General features: G+C 38.9%; 1 long non-coding RNA gene across 2 annotated transcripts in view; it reads right to left on the minus strand.

Annotated features, from left to right (window-relative positions):
* The window catches only part of LOC140706879 (uncharacterized), a 233181-nt gene that overhangs the window by 20027 nt on the left and 196563 nt on the right, over positions 1–16591 (minus strand). Inside the window, exon 3 of one of the 2 annotated variants that reach the window (XR_012086783.2) lies at positions 13069–15978. The exons of the other annotated variant lie outside the window; for it this stretch is intronic. This is a non-coding gene — a long non-coding RNA (uncharacterized LOC140706879). Of the gene's footprint in view, positions 1–13068; positions 15979–16591 lie in introns of those variants that run through there. 2 annotated transcript variants of the gene reach the window in all.

Below are 16591 nucleotides of genomic sequence, written 5' to 3' on the forward strand. Positions count from 1 at the left end.
ATAGCATAGCCAACAGTAAGGGGTTACTATATCTGCAGATGATCACAATCTGTTAAAACATGTATCTATATTTTTATTTCTTGATTGACAAACAGATAGGTTTCTCTTTCAAAAATATACATAATGTTAATTTTCCACTTGTATCTTAAGCTGAATTGACACATTTCTTTAATAAGTAAAATAAGACATGATATTTAAGAATTTATTTAAATGATTCTAAAGATATATTCGCGAAGGCTTTCACAGCTGGGATCTAATGGTTGTTGTGGGGTTTTTTGGGCTCTTTGGCTGTGTTCTGAAGGTTATTCTTCCTAACGTTTCGCCAGTCTCTGTGGCCGGCCTCTTCAGAGGACAGCACTCTGTGCTCTGGTGTAGTTGGCTATGGGAGTGCAGTATTTATGGCTGTGAGATAGGCTTTTGTCTTTTTCTGTAGATGGGTGATTAGTGTGTATTGTTGTGGGTGTATTGTTGTAGGTGTATTGTTGTGCTAAGGAGAAGAGATTATCTGTTCCTATGGTTGATGGGTGTCACTAGCTGGTCTTTTGTGTGTAGTGATCCCCTGTCCTTGTGGCTGGGTAGAGTTCCTTGACCTTTTGCACACTGTATTTTTGAGAGCTGGGAGCCAAGTTTTGTTGAGCTTCACACTTTCCTCTTTTTTGTTGAAGTTTTGCTGGTGCCAAAACAACCAGAAAAATCTGCAGTAGCTGAACATGCCCTGAAACAAACTGGACATAAAATTCTATTCCAAAATACTGAAATACTGGACAACAACAGCAATCATTACGTCAGACTGCACAGGGAAGCCATTGAAATCCACAAGCACCAGCAAAACTTCAACAAAAAAGAGGAAAGTGTGAAGCTCAGCAAAACTTGGCTCCCAGCTCTCAAAAATACAGTGTGCAAAAGGTCAATGAACTCCACCCAGTCACAAGGACAAGGGATCACTACATACAAAAGACCAGCTAATGACACCCATCAACCACAGGAACAGATAATCTCTTCTCCTTAGCACAACAATACACCCACAGCAATACACACTAATCACCCATCTACAGAAAAAGACAAAAGCCTATCTCACAGCCATAAATATTGCACTCCCATAGCCTACTACACCAGAGCACAGAGTGCTGTCCTCTGAAAATGCCGGCCACAGAGACTGGCAAAATGTTAGGAAGAACAACATTCAGAACACAGCCAAAGAGCCCAAAAACCCACAACAACCATTAGATTCTAAAGATAGTTTTCTGAAAGATAATTCTGAAACACTGGTATTCAGGGCAAGAAATGTATGATAATTGGAAATATGCATAAAGAAACATTTGTATTTCTTTCATTTCTGGTTCTTTCAGGGCATGCCTCTTTTGTTTTCAACATTACATGCACCAGTCCTTTAATTTAACATGAACAAGTTCTTTCATTTTGCGCTTCCCCACTGTTTTCTGGCACTAGTCACAAATAAGCCCCACAGAATTCTTAAAAACTATTCCAAAAAAGTAGAGAGGCAAGGCAACAGAGAATAATGGGATCAAAGAATACTGGAGTTAAAAGGGGGCTATAAGGCTATCAAGTCCAATTCTCTGCTCAGTGCAGGCATCCAAATCAAAGTATATATGATAGATGACTTTATTGTCTTCAAAGGTAATTGGTTCCATTGCCATACTGCTCTAACAGAAAGTTTTTCCTGATATTCAACCAAAATCTGGTTTCCTGTAACTTGTGCCCATTATTACAACATTATATCCAATGTTCAGGGATAATTGAGAACAGATCCTGTCCCTCCTCTGAAGGACAACCTTTCAAGTGTTTGAAGAATGTTATCATATCAAACTCAAATATGATACAACAAATATGAAAGTGCATAAAGTTGCACTAGCGAAACCTTTTGGATAGAGATGTGATGAAGAGCTGTGTGAAATGCATATGATCCTGAGGTGATCTTACTTGAAGTCAATATCAAAGCTCTCATTGATTTTAATTTTAATTTAACTAGATTGCTCCTTCCCCAGACTTGCCTATCAAGAGATAATCTGAAAAGCAGGTCATTTCTTTTGAAGGTCACAAAAAGGCTAAAAGAACAAAACTAGAAACATCTCATGGTATATTTACCAAGAGCCCAAGTCTCTTTGTTCATCATATGGATGTGTTATTGTTTTCATAACTTCTCTTTCTGTACCCAGTGTCCAGTATCTGATGTGGAGCTCATGAATAAAACTGAATGATTTAAATTGGGGTGGGAATTCAATTGCTCTTATAAAATTCCTTTATTGCCAACTGGAGATGTGTAAGGCCTTTCTAGCAACACCTTTATTATTTTCGCGAAGGCTTTCACGGCCGGGATCTGATGATTGTTGTGGGTTTTTCGGGCTCTTTGGCCATGTTCTGAAGGTTGTTCTTCCTGACGTTTCACCAGTCTCTGTGGCCGGCATCTTCAGAGGACAGCACTCCCAGAGCACAGAGTGCTGTCCTCTGAAGATGCCCATGGCCACAGAGACTGGCAAAACGTCAGGAAGAACAACCTTCAGAACACAGCCAAAGAGCCTGAAAAAGCCACAACAACCTTTATTATTTGTTTATGACACACATGAACTAAGAAGACTTCCTCTTACCTTGCTCCTAAACCAAACCTTAATAGATCCTTGGCTTCCAGACAAATCCTCTGGTAAACACTGCTGTGGATGTCACCTACATTCAGGAAAAAAAAAACTACCCAGTCCAGCAGAAGAAAAGGGTGCTGCATTCATGAGCTAGTTCAATCAAACCGTCTCTCTGTGTGTACATGTGTGTGCATATGTGCATCTCTGTGTACAGTGGTCTCTCTATGGCATGATCCAGGTGCCATTAGTTGTGGTTTATGTGAAATTCATCTTCAGACCTCTCCTTGCTCCACCTCTGCTGACTCTGTTAATAAGCTATTCCCAGCAAGCCCAGATGATCTAAAATAAAAAAACAAACAAAAAAATACAAGAAAACAAAGCAAAACTAACTTGCTCCTAAGTTAATAAGTTTAGGAGCAAAGCCTAAGACAAGATGTAAGTGTAAAACTATAGGTTTAGCAAAATACATCCACCTCTAACACCATCGTTTGCCTATTAATTGGGTAATATTGCAGAGTAAACAGGAGGTGATTGAGTTTGTTCAGCATTTTCTATCACCACAATTGGCTATTATAATCTCTTGAATACTTCCTTCAAGGATTTAGTTCCAAACTTCTTCTTTTTTAATTAAATCATGCTGCTAACTTTAGAGAGTGGACTTCGTCCCTGCCCAGCTCTCCTTAGAGCATTAATCAAAGGCACTTCTGAAGTAATGGACTCTGAAATTAAGACGGACTTTTCTTGCATGATGATGAAGGAACAAACTTTCATCTCCTTTAGCTCAGTGAGATAAGACATGTGAAGTATTTATTAAGGCCAAGTGTAAGCTTTCTCCTTGTGAAGGTTATTTATTTATTAATTTATTTATTTAGGGAATTGATTCCCTTCATTCTTTTCTTATCAAAAGACATTTAAGCAGGGTTGATAAAAGATACCTATGTAAAGATCCTTAAGTAATATACATTCTTATTCAGTGCTCTTATCTATTTATCTCTGTATATTGCAAACCATGCTGAAAATCTCTCTTTTTTCTTAATCTGTGCATGATATGTACCAGAATGACTTCATGCAGGGCGTAATGATGCCTTTCTTTAGATTTATGGATGAGCAGTCTGAAACCTACTGGAAAGGGAGTGAATTACTTTCAACCTCCATGTTCTCATTTGTCAAATATTGTATAATTATTCACATAAATCATAAGGATAATACTGGATTCCTCATTATCTGAGATCTTCCCTTTAATGTAATGTCCAGGATTAAAAATAAAACAACATTTTCCAGCAAAAAGAAGAAGAAGAAGAAGCATGTTCCTTGCCCTCTGCCATTTCCAACCACTGGTTGTATATTGATCAGGAAAAAAAAATGAACAGAGGCTGCCAAGCAGAGATAAGGCTGAGGATATTGACATTTAAAGACCACAACTTTATTGACAGGCATTATATTCTGAGGTGCTAAAATCATACCTGAATCCTATTGAAACAACCCAATTTCATGCACCTAAACATTTACAGTATATGCAGCGTCCTTTTTCTTTGTCCATACTGTGTGGCATAACGTGCCTCAGGCAGCTCTCTCCTAGCTCCTCACAACCTACAAATGAAAGGCATGTATGGCAAGTCAAATATACACCAGATGTGTACTTCCAAATAGATAAAGAAGTGAGGCTAGAAACTGGTCCCCATTCTACATTCTTTAACCAAACAGCCACACAGACAAGTCTGTAGAAACATCTCTTCAGCATCCAGGTGATGATTTTAGGCAATGTTTCCCAATCTTGAATTTCCAGATGTTAGACTTCAAGCCTCAGGAGCCCCAATCATCAGAGATTCTGGAAGCTGCAGTCTAACAACATCTGGGGATGCAAGGTTGGGAACTGCTGCCTTATGGTGCTTATTAAGGTCTCTGTCTTAACCACACCCCTTAAATCACAATGACTCTGCCAATTGTGTCCTGTTAGTAATTCCAGGTATAATAAATGGTTAGCAAAACTTTCCAAGAGAAATATCTTTGCTTCCAAAGGCGTGTAAAATTCCCTCAGGAAAATGGTAATGCACTACAACAACAGAGTATAACTCTGTCTACTTGTTTTCAGTTAGGCCTAGATGGCTCAATTGAGTGTTTTAGACCAGGCTGAATAAGATCATTTAAGGCTGTGCACAAGTCCAGTGTACCATTTGATGCACTACTTGCATCCACATAGCATACTCACCTCAAATGATCCTGTTTCATCCGCTTCCCTTAAGCAAAGAAAGAAAACAAACAAACAAACAAAAACTTCAGAGTGCTGTCCTCACAGAGACTGGTGAAACGTTAGGAAGAACAAACTTCAGAACACGGCCAAAGAGCCCGAAAACCCCACAACAACCATTAGATCTCGGCCGTGAAAGCCTTCGTGAATACATAAAACAAAAACTTCTTGACTCCTTCCTGGGAGGAAGCTTTCAATATTCTTTACTTTAAAAAGGTACAGTGCATTAGTGCTGCCCTATTAGGCTTTACAAAAAGCTTTGCTTCCTGTCCCCAGAGGAAGATGGGAAGTTCTTAATTTCCCAATATCATTAAGCAGCTAAGCTTCATGAAATCAGATGGTAAATTTAAAGCAGTAAGCTCCACTTTGGTTCAATCTTACCAATTGCACATGTTGGAAACAAACCAAAATGGAGTTATCCTACTCACATCTAAAAAAGAATAGCCCTGACAGGGAGCCAGAAAAGTGTCGGTAGGTATGTTCTGGAGACTGGTGGCTTTTCACTGACATTTACATCCTTTGGTTGTTTGCAAAAGGAGTGAACCAGCCCATCCCCACAAGAGACCAAACAGTGGGACAAATATATCCAGCTCCTTAAAAAGATACAGAAAATGACAATTTTTGAAAAGTCATTAAAAAAAAAACCCATGTAAGCAATAAACTAACATGGGAAATTCAGTGGAGGATTCCTCTAATCATCCCTGTTGGAGAAAGGAAAACAGAATATTGTAGCACATCAAAGACTAAGAGTTTTATTTCTGTGTGAGCTTATGTGTATCAAAATCAACTTCTTCAAATACAAGGAACCCCAATATTTATTCCATAGTGGTGAGATGCATGTCTAGATGAGGATGAAGATAATAGATGAAGTGACAATGGGGCTATCAGGAATGGAACTATCAGCTTGTTCATGAGCAGATCCTAGTTAAAATGGTAAGCTAGGAAGGAATGCTAAGAATTGTTTATGGGATAGAGTTCAGAGTCTGTCAAGGGAAGCAACAATTCTATAATTGTAAGATATTACACAAAGCTGGGTTATTAATATGTGCAGTGTACTAAGGACCTTTAGTTTCTGTTGAAGCCCTTGGATATACCCTGGAACTGTTTCATCTAGCCAATTTCTGCTGTCTTCCTCTCAGGATGTGCTTTGTAATTTGTTTTTGATCCAAGAATAATTCAATAAAGCCTAGATACTTCTTATCAAGAGAGAGAGAGAGATAAAATTGTGATGCATTTTTCAGTGTTCCAGGGTTAGGGCACTCCATCCATACCATCTGAATTTGGGTATAAAAGGTGAAGGAAAAATGTGGCCCCCATGGAGAGTCAGATGTATCGAGCACAATTGTTGCAATGTGATCATTAATCACACACAGTATTTCACCCGGGGACAATGCTGTGTAATTTTGAGAGCGCCTCTGTGATGTAGTAGATAGAGGTTTGGCCTAGGATTCAGAAGATCTGGCCTCAAATCCATGCTCAGGCATGGAAACTATAGAGTAGAGGTGACAAACGATAAAATCTGGCTGACCTTGAAAACTATATCAGGATCACCATAAGGTGGAAGTGACTTTATGGTGATTTTTTAAAAAGACATCAGCATTGTTTTCTAATTTCCTAGACTGGTCTGTTTTAAACCACCGTACAAGAGCTTTAACTCTAGTTTTAAATTGGCGGCTTTTGTGAGTTGACCCCTTGCCTCTTTGGATTGCAGCTCAGACCAGTGGATGATTTATTTCCATGGCAAACCTAAGTAGAACAGTATTTTCTATTATAGATTTATAAATATATATGACATGCCTGCTCCAAAACTGGAACAAAAATGCAGAGGTGTTCATTGTCTGTAATAGTAATAATCATCTTAGAGCCAGAAGGGACCCTGTGGATTATTGAGTCCAACCCCTGTACAGTAGGGCAGTGGTTCTTAACCTTGGGTTACTCAGGTGTTTTTGAACTGCAGCTCCCAGAAACCCCAGCCAGCACGGCTGGTGGTGAAGGCTTCTGGGAGTTGCAGTCCAAAAACACCTGAGTAGCCCAAGGTTAAGAACCACTGCAGTAGGGAACCAAACTCTCAACCTCTGGCTCTGTAGCCAGATACTCAAACCACTGAGCTGTACCATTAACATTTATTTTTATTTTTATTAAAATTCAATCATTCAAAAAACAGCAATAAAAAAAGACAAAAAAGAGAGTAATAAACAAAGAGAAAAAGAAAAAAGAAAAAGAAAAAAAACTAGCTAAGCCCTCTACTAAGCTAAATCCTCCCCCCTTTGGAGTCAGAGACTCCAGCCTCGTTAACCCCTCTACTCTCCCCAGTTTGATTTCCGATGTATACTGAGTAAATATACATATACCCTAAACTTTGCCCTACACTCCTGTCTTCTTCTGGGCCCACGAGTATATTATTTCCTAGCTTTGTTTTACATAGTCTCTTGGTTGTTCCCGTAGTGCTTCTGATAGAGTGTCCAGTTCTGCTATATCCCATAGCTTTTTTAACAACTCTTCTAACGTCGGAACCTCTTCACTTTTCCATTTTTGGGCCCAGAGTAATCTAGCTGCTGTGAGTATATACATAAGACAATGCTTCAATTTTTTATCATTAATTCCTGAAATGACATTCAATAATGCCATTTCAGGTTTTATATCTAATTTCTGCTGGGTAATTTCTTTTGCTAATTCCCACACCTGTGTCCAATAATTTTTGACCTTTTCACATGTCCACCACATATAATAAGTTCCTGCATTTTTTTTACACTTCCAACATATATTGCTGTTACCCTCTGACATTTTCGCTAGTCTTACAGGTGTATAATGCCATCTGTAGAACATTTTGAGGATATTTTTCTCTAAGATTTGCTGTTTTAATCATCTTATGACTTTCTTTCCACATCTTAGTCCAATCATCAAGATCTACATTATATCCATTTTTGCCCACTTTACCATTGTCTCTTTCACCCTCTCATCCTCTAAGTCATATTCTAATAAATATATGTACATTTTCTTAATTATTCTTTCATCCGTATATATCCACAGTCTATTCACCTGTACTTTGCCCTCAAAGAACCTCATAGTCCTGTCTTTTTTGTATCTTGATTCTAATTTTACCATTGACTACCAATCAACAGCTACACCCATTTTTTCAAGCTCTTGTTTGTCCTTTATCTTCTGCTGTTTAGTTAACAATTTTAATCAAAACTAGAGATGGGCATGAATCAGAAAAATAGTGATTCATTTTGATTTGTGATTCATCAATGTTGACAAATCACAAATTACAAATTTATTATTTTTTTCTAATGAATCAATGAATTGATTTGTCAATTTTTTACTGTAAAACCCTATAAAACAGCCCCTCAGTCACCTAGAGACATCACATTTGCAGGGAAGGTTCCCCTGACATTCATCTACAAGCTGTCCAAATTTGGTGGGTTTCAGACACCCAAGTTATACACTTACAAAGTTGGTCGACCAAGGAAACTGCCCTTTAGCAGCTGGCTTGGAGAAACCCAATCTTCACCAAACCTGGAGGGATTGCAGAGCAGAGTCTGTAGAAGCTTCCCAACAATTTTGGTGTCTCTAGGTGCCTTGGCGGCCATTTTATAGCCAAACAAATCAAGGAGTCAAAATTAGTCTTTTAATGCTATGCTCTAATTAATAGTGTTTTAACATGATCCTTTGCACATTTTCACTGCTACCTGTATCCCTTTTAATGTATATCAGTGGAATTTTCATTGCCAGCTGCCTTGGGTCTCAACTGTGGGGAAAAACACAAAATATCCAATCAATCAATCAATCAATCAATCAATCAATCAATCAATCAATCAATCAATCAATCAATCAATCAATCAATCAATCAATCAATCAATCAATCATGTAATATGACAAAGTGCCCTGATATGCAACCCATCCTGATACAACAAGATTTCAGCCAGCAAGTTTTAAACCTCATGGAAAGTCAGTAATATAAAGTTTAAACCCCGCTATTTGATCCCTTCTACATTAAACAGTCTATATAAATTCCTCCCTGTCATGGCACCTGAGACAAGTAAATCCTATATCACTGCCACATCAGAATGTTTAAAAAGCAAATGGCCATCCAATTTTAGCTTGCATTGTTTGTCTATTCTGTACATGAAAACCCCACACCATCAAAGGAAGTGAAAGAAGTGCCATTTTCATACCTTCCAAATAGCCACAACTGTCACACAATGAGACCTTAATTGGGCTGAAGTGACTATTTGATGTGGAGGACTGAGCTGTGTCATCTAGACTCTCACAGGTAGTGAACACTTAGCAAGTGATAGGTGGAAGATAATGCAAATTTTAATAAAAGGCCCTGGGTTTTTAGGAGTTCTGCTGTGTAATTACCTGAAGCAGCAGGTGAGATGGAGCATGTCAAATAGGAAAATTACAATCTCCAAGTGAGAAGCAAGGCCTTTTAGGGGAAGAAAACATGGAGGAGATAGCTCCAAAAATACCAGATGCATTTCATATCAGCAGGGATAGTCCTTTGACCTATATGTAAGTACAGAAGCTATTCACTGTGTGAGGGCATAGAAATGTTTGCTTGGAAGTAGTAGTGCACTACAACAACCATGTCTAATAGTATGTTTGGGGAATGATGGTGGCTCAACAGACAGTAAATCAAAAGTATATGCTGAAAATAAAGCTGTAGCAAATTTTGTACTCTAGGAATTAGAGTAGGTTTAGAGAAATGATATGCTAAAATCAAATTTCATTTTCATGAATCTTATCTTCCTTCACAAGAGAAACTGCTGCCTTTCTGTCTCAGTCTCAGGGCATTTCAGAATTACTTATTTATGTCTTTTGGTGGCATTTTTGAACTTGCTTCATTGTTCTGACATAGCTGAGGTGTTTTTCCTCTCTTTCTGATACATGTTTGGACTTTAAGCTAATATGCGAGCTGTGAGGAAGCTGCAAAGTCCAGGAAGAATGACTGTACAGAGAGAGAGAGAGAGAGAGAGAGGAGAGAACCTTAACTATGTCCAGTAATTTATACCAGTATAAATATTTCTTCTCTTATGAGAGCCTTTTTTTCCTTTCAAGGCAATTACTATTCCTCCCTTCATTAAACTGTACAACAATTGTCAAAAATTCAGAATGACCCGTCCATTCACCTCAGTGATGGAAACAGGTCTTCACATATATCCTTGTTCTGCAGCTAGAGCTGCTTGGATGTAAAAATGATTGATTAATTGACTAATTGATTCATTGTACAACCAATGAGGCTTGAGGCAGCTTACATTATTAAATAAACATTATCATAAAAACCCTTCTCCATGTGAATATAATATTAACACTGGTAACAGTTAATCATCATTCATAAATCAAACAAGACACTTTAAGCAGGACATAGGGCTGGTTCCGAACAACCAGTAGCAAAGATAAAATAGCAAGCAGTTCTATAGCTCAGGTATGTGCACAGGAGTCTGAGAAAGAGGTATTAGATTGCTAAAGCAAGAGACATTTATAATAGTTTTCATTCTTGCTTTATTTTCAGTGGAAGAACAACATATTTGGACTGAATTTCACTTTCTCAAGAATGGAGATCCTTACCTTTTTTTTAACCACTATGTATTCCTTGTTCAAGTTCAGATGTTATTTTTATCATACAGGAAATGAGGTTACTTAAAAAATTTCCATACAGGGTCACTATGCTGATCTATTACAACAAAACCATCAAAGAATGTTGTGGCATCTTATAACCCAGCAAGTTTTATATGGCATAAGGTTTTATGGACTGCTGCCCAGCATCTTCCCCAGGCCCCACTTCCTCTCCACAGGGCATGGGGGAAAACTTACCATCCATCAGCAGTTGATTAGACATAACGGATTGAAAATGGTCTTTAACTTTTTGCTGATTGGACATATTAATGGAGAAGAGGGACTAGGCAGTGCAAAGTGTGTTCATGAATGGTGTGTGTGTCTCTATGGAAGGTTTGAGTTCTGTCTACATGAATGATAGCTCTCACTTCCTCACTTCTCTTATTCTTGCTTGCAAGTGTGAGAAACCACAAGTTTTTTTATTCACCTTATGAACAATGAGATATTTTCTGTGCTTGTAAGAATGATTTTTATGCAAATTGTGCTACAAGAATAGGATGGGGTGGTTGTGTCTTTCCAGTAATTCAGTCACTCCTTCTTTTCTATCTCTCTATGAGTGTGCACAGACATGCATGTGGATACACACTTTGTTTCAAGAAGGTAAATGACACTAGTTTTGCAGAGACACACTTTGTACATTGCAGAAACCTTGGCAAAATCTTTTTTCAGAAGTATTTTTCAACCCAATAGAGGAAACAAAGGATTTATTTTTGCTGCTGGGTTTGAGAAATTTCATGGGGAGCAGTAATTTTTTAACAGATGTCTCAACATGCTGAGATAAACTGTCCCATGAGCAGTTTACTGGGATATCTTCACATCCCCAGTATATGATAACATAGAGCAGTTGTGCCCATATTGGGCCCTGGGCTGCAAACATTGTTGTCATGCCTGCAAGGATTCTCCAGTTGCTATCTGGTTCTAAGGCAGAAAAAAGACCCCAACTCCAGGAGATATCTCTTTAGGGTTTCAGAAATGCTTCCTTCTGAACCCTGCCTTGAGAAGCTGAAAACTGAATCCAGAACTTTTACATGCAAAGCCTGTGCCTGCTTCAGCACACACACACATCAATCTTGCTGGATTGGAGCATACATTGCTGAACTTTGATAGAACCCTGTAATATGAAGATCTGCTATAAAATACAAGTCATTCTAAGTTTGAAATAAAAAGGTCGCACATCATGAAAGATTATCAGTGACAACGATTGAATGCTTCCACTTTCCATTCACAAATAACAAGTCACCTCACCTGCCATAGAAGCTCATCACACAGTGAGTGGTATAGCTTTTCAGATACCTTGTGGCAATAAAGTTACTCCTTGCATGTGAGCCTCAGTTGTAAAACAATCTTGTAGAACAAATGTCATCTAATACATAGTCAATATTATGATCCCTCACTCCGTGAGAGGTTAGTTGCTGATATTCCCTGTACACTGTCATGAGCGGAAGAGTTTTCTTCTGTTATCTTCTCCCCTGAAGAATAATTTTCTTTCTGTCATGAAAGCTGCTCATTTCTGACCATGGTATTGTGTGGTCTCTTGCAACAATAAGGGGAGTGCATTCAACAATGCATATGATGTAAATCCCTATGCACATATACAGCCACAAAGCTTGTGAGGTTCAAAGGGTGGTGTGGATCAGTGGTTCTTAACCTTTGTTACTCGGATGCTTTTGAACTGCAACTCCCAGAAACCCCAGCCAGGACAGCTGGTGGTGAAGGCTTCTGGGAGTTGCAGTCCAAAACTCCTGAGTAACCCAAGGTTAAGAACCAGTAGTGTGGATGACAGTGCACATGTTTGCCCCATTCCCCATATTCTGTCCCTGTCTGAAAGTGCTGCAGATCTCTGCCTGTTCAGGAACCGCACAACTGCCAGTCATGCAAATACAGTAACTGTGTTCAGCTCAACACTGTTATCCTAGATGTGCAGTGTTATTTCTATCTTTCTGGAGCAAATATAGGATGGTCCATGAAGCCCTCAGGTTGGTTCCTGCAGATCACTGAAATTTGCTCCAGTGTTTGGGGAGTTACAACAGCTGAAGTCTCAACAAAAATGCATCAACCTGTTGCTGTATCAATGTTGTTGTAGGAGGTGGGAAGGAAACATCAAAGGAGGAGGATATTGATATTTGGAACCCCAATGAAAGCCCAAACCTGTCCTGGAAACTCCAGTCCCTGAACCTTGGGAAGGGCTCAGATTATATTATTTATTCCATATCCACCCAACTCCTTTGGGTAGTGTGGGCGGCATATAAAATAAATAAATAAATAAATAAATAAATAAATAAATAAATAAATAAATAAATAAATAAATAAACTAAGCAGCCATTTCAGGCACGGCAAGAGAGGGCCGTTCATTATTTATCAGACTACACTCTAGAATTTTCTGGTTTTTCTTTCTTTTTTGGTAACTATAGTGAGTCTTCATTGCGCTTAGGCGTGTGTGTGTGTGTGTGTGTGTGTGTGTGTGTGTGTGTGTGTGTGTGTGTGAGAGAGAGAGAGAGAGAGAGAGAGAGAGAGAGATGAATAATTGAGTATGCAGGCTTTGATTGGGTAGGTCAAAGTAGTGCTAGAGACTATATAGCACTAGCCCCCCCCCCATGTTTTCTAATGTTTTTATTTTTCTTTTTGACATCTGCTGCTGACCTGTATTTATGAACCTTTTTTCCCTTTTTGGCAGTACCTGTGTTTATCCCAGAGTGAGTGGAGTGCTGAATACGCAGCTCTCTGATCTGGGCTATACAGAGAGTGGGCACACTTGGACAAGCCAGGCTACTGAATGGGGACACCAAGAGGACTCCCTCCACACCCAAACAAGTGTTTTTCCTGAGCATGGATCCAGTGCAGAGAGGCAGAGGAAGGAAGAGAAAAAAGAAGAAGGATGATAGGAACTCTGTCTACAAACTGAAAGTCTACCACGTTCCCAAAGTTGATGGCACTGCATAGTGTCCCCATCACAATCCCAGATCTTTATTTTCCACATTGCCAGGGTCCCCCTCCCCATTCCTAGTGCAGACATACACAAATATGTACAAATACCTGCATACACATGAGAATGAATTAGTTCAGACCACATCTAAAGCAGCTTGGGGTGCATTTGGTCCAACTTGTATGCAACTATTTGCATATAAATCCAATCAGAAATCAGTTGCACACCCCAGTGTTCTATTTATTTCCCAGAGACCTTTTTATTGACGTATTTGCAAGGAATATTTTGCCTCATTCTCATAGGAGATGACAAAGAACTGTTACTTCCTTTTCCTTACCAAAGAAAACAAGGAATTTGTGGGTGAACCCAGTGTTGCCCTCACAGTGAGAATGAGTTGAGCAAAATCCCCAGGTTTTTTTTTAGAAAACTACGCAATTGTGTAAGTTGCACCATTTCTGTAAACCAGGAAAAACTGCTGCTTTGTTGTTGTTGTTTTAATTAAGAATCTGAAGCATTGGGATGGTTATTTTTCTGAACAATCAGTCACTCCTTCTGTGTATGCCTTGCTTCTCAAGCACCATAATTTTGCACATCTATACTTGGAGCACGTTATGGGGACCTTAATGGCAAAACACCCAGTCTTGTTTCACTCTTACTGGGAGACAAAGAAACTCATGGGACTTTCAAATTCCTCCTCAGTGAACATAAGGAACTTTGTGAGCATTCCTCAAAACCCTATGCAGAGTATATTTGATCAATATGTTCATCCTTTTCTATGCCCAACAGTTTCTGACATACTTTAGTATCATTACAAATTTATCCAAAAAGGAGTGGGGAGCATAATGGATTGTGAGAACAGCAAGTGGATTTATTTTGAAAATGAACTCATTTATACCTGTATTCCAGTGTGACAAGCCACAGTACAAAATGCGGTTTCAATAGAACATCAAATATTCCCTTCATATACAATTCCCTCATACAGTGGTTTTCTAACCACCTGGAAAAGGCCCACAAGAGGATGCTAATACCTAGGTGAGTGTGACTCTTTCATCCTCTGTTAATAATTACTTCCACTCCAGTTCACAAAGCAGCCCTTCCACTTTCATCCAAGGATCTCTTTGAATGCTAATTAAGAAGACCCATTCTGTCTTCAAGCATTAAGCCTATAGCAATATGTCTGTTGTTCGCGTCTCTGGTTATTTCTTTCCTAATAAGTTCATTTTATCGATACTTGCAATCAATATTAATCATGTTTTCTAGAAAGACAATTTGAGAACATAAAACGGCTGATTTAGGCTGTACTGGGCATATTGCTTGCTAACAGTTCAGGAAAGGGTATCAGATGGTTTTTCCTTTCCTGCATTTATATCTTCATTTTGATTATTTTTATTACCACATTTAGAATGTAATTATGAATAACACAGCCAAAACTGCTGGATGGCTCAATGGTTTAGATATTTGGCTGCAGAGATGGAGGTTGAGAGTTTGATTCCCCACTGTGCCTTCTTCATTGGGGCTGGACTTGATGACCCATAGGATCCCTTCCAGCTCTGCAGTTGTAAGATTGTAATTACATCACATATCAAATATACATATTGTATTTAAATGTACAAAAGGCATCTGTTTTTCTTCACTCTGTTCATGGGAAGAGAAGCTGGGGGGGACTGAATTTTTCCATAGGAAGTGGAAATTATGTAACTATTTCTCAGCTGTGACTGGTGGCAATGCACAGTTTTGTTCTTTTTTCTCCCCGAAAGGATTTTTGTCATTTTGGTCTGACAGTACAAGTGGCAACAACTTCAACTTTATGGTCAGGTTGGTCATTGTTTTGTTTCCTCAACAGTGCCCTCTATGAGATGTCATTTGAGGGCTTTACGGTGGTGGTGGTGGTAAGAGGGAGTCACCAAGAAAAGGGTGGAGAAGTTTGGGAAATAATTCTGGGAACTGGTCCGTCAGCTTCAAAACACTGCTCCCAGAACTGTGCAAAAATATGTGTAAAACTAGTGTCTTCTGCCCTTAAGAAGCAAAGGACAAACACAGAAGCATTGTCTGATTGTTACGAAAGAGATAGGCAATGCATACAAAGCCTAAAATTATTTAATTTCCATGAATCCCAAGATAACCTACAGGTATGCTTGAATCCATGAAGGCAGAAATAGGGCCACAAATGCTAGCCTCAGATTTCTCATTTTATTTATTTATTTATTTATTTATTTATTTATTTATTTATTTATTTATTTATTTAATTATTTAATTATTTATTTATTTATTTAATTATTTATTTAATTAATTAATATCCCACCTATCTGGTCAATTATGACCACTCTAGATGTTGAGACGCTCAGAACTCTCTGCTCTGGTTCACTCCCCCAAACTATACCATAACAATTCTCGGCAGCACAGAATCCTAAATACTAAACCAAACTTACATTGGATGGAACCAAGGCAGTTAAGAGCAGGAATGTCCTTGGTCCAGGTTATGGTGGGTCTTCAACCCAGGGCTTTTGAGGGTGCTGGTGGGTTTTCATCCAGATCCCTCTTAGTCTTAGCCAAATATCACACCTGGAAACAGTGCTCTGCCATTGACAATATGCCTGAAAGGGAGGGAAGAAAGCTGGGAGTACAATAGAAGATTCCCTCTCGGTCAAGTCTCAGCTGAAATACTGTTCTGGAACAGTAACCACTGGCTCCACTTGAAAAGTCTGAATGTCCTGGAGGCCCTCCTTTCTTGTCCCATCTTGACCTCCACCATCCCCCTCCAGGTTAACGGATGAGGAACAGTCTAGCACACCAGTTGGTGGGATCAAATCCTCCTTCCCTTTGATCATCTTTGTTTTGAAAGTGCTGCCCAAGGGGCCCTGGTCTCACCTTTATCAAGGATGTTTAGGGTTAAAGGGAGAGAGTGCTTGTTTGTTTTGAGGTACAGGTACAGGGTCTGGTTTTAAAAGTTGGCAGCCTTCTAAGCACAGGAAAAATCCTGTCCAGATAACACTGTACTTGCTTATCTTGTATGAATGAAAATTTTGTTGACGTTTGGTTATACATTGTATCATGTAGTGTATTTGGCATAGTTGTTTAGCTCTGTAATTTTTTTTTAAAAAATCTATTGACTCTTATTTCAAGAGGTCACCGGTGTATGGTTTCCATTTGCTGATTTCTCATTGAAGGTGATTTGTTTTGATTTCATTTGGTTTATTGCAGTTCTGA

The sequence above is a fragment of the Pogona vitticeps genome, chromosome 1, assembly GCF_051106095.1.
Source record: "Pogona vitticeps strain Pit_001003342236 chromosome 1, PviZW2.1, whole genome shotgun sequence".
Classification (NCBI taxonomy): domain Eukaryota; kingdom Metazoa; phylum Chordata; class Lepidosauria; order Squamata; family Agamidae; genus Pogona; species Pogona vitticeps.